Here is a 6,000-nt window from a genome sequence, read left to right as displayed (position 1 = left end):
TCACAATGGATATTTTAAAAATAAATTTAGATAATCATTTAAATAATGACCAGATGTATAATTTTATGTGTACCTATTTTGAATGAGGTACGTGTGGCATAAAAATTATCTTAACAATGAAAAATGAAATATCGTTCCTTTAAATAATTTGATAGTAAATGTTTTAAAATGTTAAGAGTCTATCCAGTAAATTTTTATATGATTAGTTTAACTTTAGCATGTGCATTCTATTTAGCTCAACTTGTTGTGGAGTATTTTGTTGTTGAATAAAGATCCCGATTTCATATCTTGCTTATAACAAAATATCAATTGATATCTTGGTTAGATGGTAATTAAAGAGCAATTATTATAGAACAAATATCATAAGTCTCTCTCTCTCTCTCTCTCTCTCTCTCAAAAGCTATGGGGTATGAGCCCCCTTCCCCTCTGCCAATGTGCAATAGATTTCAAGTTCAAGATATATACTCCCGTCATACAATTTATTAGGAATTTCATGGGATGTTACCATTGGTTCTCCTATTCTAACTGATGAGTTAAACCTCAAAGAATAACATAATCGGTTGGGACGCCATGGCTCATAGAGCGAAAGTTGTTAACAGAAGACCCATGCTGTTGGAATGAAAGGCATGCATTAATGTATAGCATTAAGTTACTCTGAGCTTGTTATATGTAAGACCAAGTGCAATACAATGCTCACGATTTTCTTCTTCGTATTTTTAGATTTTCATATTCGAATTTTCTTATTAGTGCATCCAGTTTAGGACAATACAGAATGCCCAAACACCCAAAAGTCCTTGAACCTGAATTCTCGTTGTTTGCTTCTTGCGATGGTCCATGATCTTCTTTGTCCTTAGCAAGTGTCAGATTGCCAAAGACAATGAGGAAAATGGGGTCCCTAACATAAAATCAAGCTTTATATTGTCACTGCTATTTGCACCTGTGAAGTACTTGAAAAGAATTCATTTTCCCATCCACATAAACTTCCAAAGTGTAACAAGTAACAACATCTGTTTGCTCATTTAGTGGCTACTGCAGATGCAGACATAAAATGGGAAACTGACAGGTTGTTCCTTTGCTTAGTATCGACAAATTTCAATCAATTTTAAGAATATCATCGTGTCGGCCACTCAGTTTTTCACATAAGCTCGTGTGCCTAAACTTAGCAATATTTATTGAATCATTATTGAAAAGTTCTCTCCCTCTTTTTTTGTTTTTTTTTTTTAGAATCAATTATTGAAAAGTTCTCTCCCTCTTTTTTTGTTTTTTTTTAGAATCAATTATTGAAAGTTCTCATTAAACCTATTCTGTCTCTTAAAGGATTGTGGAAGGCAGATTGGAAAATAAATTAAGAGGGTTTAGGTTGCATAAATATTGGAGAAATTCAGTTTCAAATTCATCGCCCTTTGAGATTTTTATTTTATTTTTTTGATAATTTGATAGTTAGGAGTAGAGAGATTTGAACGCCAGATATCTCTATTTGAAATATTAAAAAGTATCAGTTAAATTATAAAACTCAATTTTTAATAGCTTATTTGGAAATTCTAAATCACTATAACCCAACTTTATTAGCCACTAAAAGCATTATAATATAAAAAATAAAAAAAAACTAATGTGACCGATGAAAACCAAAGAAAGTAATAAAATAGAGTGATGATGAAAAAGAAAAGAAAAAAAATGCTAGGTTATATAAAGAAAGAGAAAGAAAATGATGAAAACAAAAAGAAAAAAGAATTAGAAACAGTAGGAAAGAAAAAGTTCAGGCATGATTAGGAAGAAATTAAACAGAAGATGAGAAAAGGAAATGAAAGAGAAAAAAAAAATTATTGTGGTGGAGCCCAACAATTTGTTTCTATGTTTATATTGCTGAATGAAAGGGACAATTCTTATTTTAGTTTCAGAAAATGAAAAATATATTTCATAGATTATTTATAAAAAAGAAATTCCAAATACACTCAAAAACTGCAAAATTCATTTGGCTTTATGAAAATATATGAAATATATTCTGTGCGGACTATGGCCCAAAGTAACGAGTTGGGCCTTGGGCCTGTCCGAGGATGCCAGCTTGTCCGAGGAGGCAACGTGGCTTAGGCGATCCATGTTAAGTCTATCACGGGAAACAAAGAAAAAAGGTCCGAGGAGGAATTCCTCCTCGGACACTGAAAATCCGGAGCGGAGGTACGTCCAAGCCACTGAAGTCCATCCCCTAAATACGTGAAAAGGAAGGAAACACAAAATATCTAAGCAAAAACTGCTACCACTACATTGAATGCACTACAACTACTTTCCTGGCCGCATTAATGTGGAGAAGACCCCTGAACAGTGTTACCTTAGTTACTACAACTCACAAAGAACTGAAAGAGATGTCTGATGGGATGAGTGCTCAAGTGGAGGCTTGGATGATCCACAATTGTAAAGCCCAGATGATAAGGAAGGGCCTATATAATGTATAGAAGCCCCTATAAGGATGGAGACGGAGAAAAGGAAGGTAGAATACTGTAGCATGCAAAGAAACCCTAATGTACTGGTCTGTATACACAAATTAAGTTTTTAGTCTCTTCAGACCGTGAGATCTTTCAACGTAATGGCTTTTGTTCTTGTCCATGTGTACCTTTATCCCATGCAAGCCTCTGTTTAACTTATCTAAATCTAATTCTTTGACCCATACTCTACAAAATTCATTGTGTTGGATTTTTTTAGATCAAGACTTCACAAGATAGGGGTTTGGGCTCCAAACTGTCCCCACACATTCCTAATAAAATTACCAAACTGACCTGAGTGGTTATCTCCTATATTAAGTTCAAAAATATAAAAGAGAGTAATTAATCAATATAATATTGATAGTTTTAAAATCCATGAGTAGTTAATCTAATATTCATAGGTCCAAGCTCCAAGACTTAAATAATTTTTGGCATAAATCCCGTCATATTATATCAAAGTCTTTATGAGAAAAACTTTTAACACATTATAATTTTTTGGATCAAGTGGTTTTCTTTATATTATCTCAAGACTTTACACACAAAAATTCTCAATGTTAAACTTTTTAATAATAAAAGAAATTAAAGGGGGTGGGGAGGGAATAATGTGGCATCACCTTAAAGTTGTTTTATTGGCTTAGGTATGTTTGGTACAATTTTTTAAATAAGTTGGCTTGTGTTTTTTTATCCAATTTATGTATAATTTTTTAAAAATTCACATTTTTTTTAGATACAAATATAATTTTATTAAACTTATTTTTTTAATCAAAATAAATCATTGTAAATAAGCTATCCGGAAAACACACGTTAGATTCCATCAACTATCACGATTCATTAATGGTTAAACTATTGGTTCTTACAACATAGTTGTCTTCCGCAAGTCCACTCCAATATTTGTCAGTAAGAGTTGACATGGTCGCCCTCAAAATCTAGGATAATATTTCAGGTATATCAGTTTTCTGGGTCGATATATTGACATTAAAAAAACTTCCAGATTTGGAAGGTAGAATAACTAACATAGCAGTGATGAATAGCCTAACCTTGTCCAGAGAAAATATTTATAATTAAGCGAACGAGAGAGAGATGAAGGCAGTAATAGCATGCAGATGAGCAATTTGGCAATTTGGGTATAGGATAACATATTGAAAAGAAACAGATGACAAGTTGAAATTTCTTGATAACCAAAACCACATTGCAAGTTGCAACAGTTTGTGGGAGCTAGGGAGAGAGATGAAGAAAGGATTAAGAAGAAAATTATCAATTTGGCTGAAGGATAACTTATAAAAAAAGAAGGAGAAGACAGTTTCTGAACTTTATTCATGGACAGAACAGGTTGTTACAATTAAAGAAGAATAAGTGCAATCAGATACATAGTTACGTAGGTTGCTCATATTGCATTCTACATATTTCTGCAGCAACTTTTATAGTTGGCTATATGTCTCATATTCAATTTTTCAAAACAGAATTACAGAGTCTGCATATATTAAAGGGTGGAAATATGCCTTACGTTTTTTTTGGATAACAAATTTATCTGGTGGAGGGTTTTACTCGTCCATGTTGATCTGCAGATGATCCATGAATTTTGGTTATTATTTTGATTTGGGATCGATGAGTGCTGCATCCTTGAAACGCAAATGAGTCAATTATAAGATGAGTTGGGATTGATGTTGTATAGTCTTATTGCCTGACTTGGTGTTCCAACGTGGGATCAAGTTCCGATCAAGTTTTTTTCATGAATTTGTTTCAGACTTATATAGTAGACAGCCCTACAGGTTGATTAATTTGCAAGCGGGTCTGAATTATAACCTCATTTCATGTCACCCCAACTTGTCATTAAAAAAAAAAAATGACCGCTAAAAATTGGAAAATGGTTTAATGCATAGCTTCTTGTTGAAAACAATTAGCAATTTTTTTATGTACTTCGGTTTTCAATCAATTTTATTTGCTGAATTGTTATTAAAAATAAAAATAAAAATAAAAAGAGTACAAAGAATAAAAGAAATAGCATGGTTTCTGACATGCTCACAGCTTCACAGGGAGTCACACCCCTCTCCCCAAACTTTCTTACTTCCTATACGACCCTCTTTAAGTGTGCTTATTTCTTGATAAGGCTATATGGAAAGTGGAAACGATTTTCATAATTAATCTCTCTTATCTCAATATATATGTGGTAGATTTGTACTTTCAAAATCATTGTTATGGATAAAGAGACCTTATACTCACATGATCATCAAGGAGGACTAATTAAAATAAACAAATGAAACTTGTGTGTATGTGTAAGAATTATTAATTGGTCAGGGCAAGCGCCATATAAAGATATATTACCCGTTTGGATTGCGTCTGAGTCTTGCGTGTGTGTTGCAACTTTTTTTTTTTCCCTTTCAGAAGTGTGTTTTTGTAGTTTTATGTCACACTAGTGGATTCTATGCACTGTTCATAGGACTTATAAATCTTTTTTTCAGCAACTTTTTTATTAAAATAGCTCCCACAGTACTATTCACATATTTAAAAATTATTTTGTTACAGTGTTTTTAATTTTCAGCAAAATAAGCGATATCTAAATAGATCCATAATTTTTTTTTTTAAACTAAGTTTTTCACGAAGCTCAGGTGAGAGTATCAACCAACAGATAAAAGGAATATCAAACGATAAGTTCAGTTGACTGGGCTGTTAGTATGAACAACAAATTATCTAAAAAAGAGGTGGCTGGGCTATCATATTATAGATAACGTCGGAAAGCACATGGTCCGATGAAAGGCACTATGCTTGAAGTTGGAAAAGTACATTGCTCAGATGCTCTCCTGTATTAAAATTAATTATTGATTATTGAACATGTCTGTACTTTGTTTCGATTATATTTCCTCCGAGAAAAGTTTATAAACATAAAAAATTTTATACTTGCTAGTGTGGCAGATTGTTAATGATAAGTAAAAAAGTAATATTAGCAATAAGTCTGATGAAAACTAATAAAAGTTTGTTAACTTAATTGTTAATAAAAAAATTTTGTGTGTAGCATTGCTCTTCCTTAATTAGAAGTGTGTTGAGCGTGACTTAATTTACTAATCTAATGCATTGCAACTCTCTAACCCTCACTTATCCATTCTAGAAAATATAAAAGTCGGTATCATCTTTGTAATGTTAAGGAAAATCTGGTAGGTTTAATTTTAGCATCAGTTCATTGTATGACATTTGCTGGAGTATAAATTTCAAGTTTATTGGTGTATTTTATTTATTGTAAAAGTGGTTCAGTCCAAGCCAAAAAAACTATTCAAAGACTACTGAGTTTCGTTATTCTCAAGATAAAGAATTAATGATCTTTTGTCCATATATCATAATGAATTTCTAAGTGAAATTTGTTCACCAGAAACTAGGCATTCAAAACTTCAAAATGGACATAACTTTGACCTAATTTGAATTTAAATAAGTGAGATATAATATACTCGCTCAAGCGAAGATCGAGCAAGAATTTTGTGATATATATCCAAATTAAGCTGGAAAATAGATTTCTACTACGTTATAACCATAT

The sequence above is a fragment of the Quercus lobata genome, chromosome 12 (genome assembly GCF_001633185.2).
Source record: "Quercus lobata isolate SW786 chromosome 12, ValleyOak3.0 Primary Assembly, whole genome shotgun sequence".
NCBI classification, from domain to species: domain Eukaryota; kingdom Viridiplantae; phylum Streptophyta; class Magnoliopsida; order Fagales; family Fagaceae; genus Quercus; species Quercus lobata.
This window is presented reverse-complemented; position numbering follows the sequence as displayed.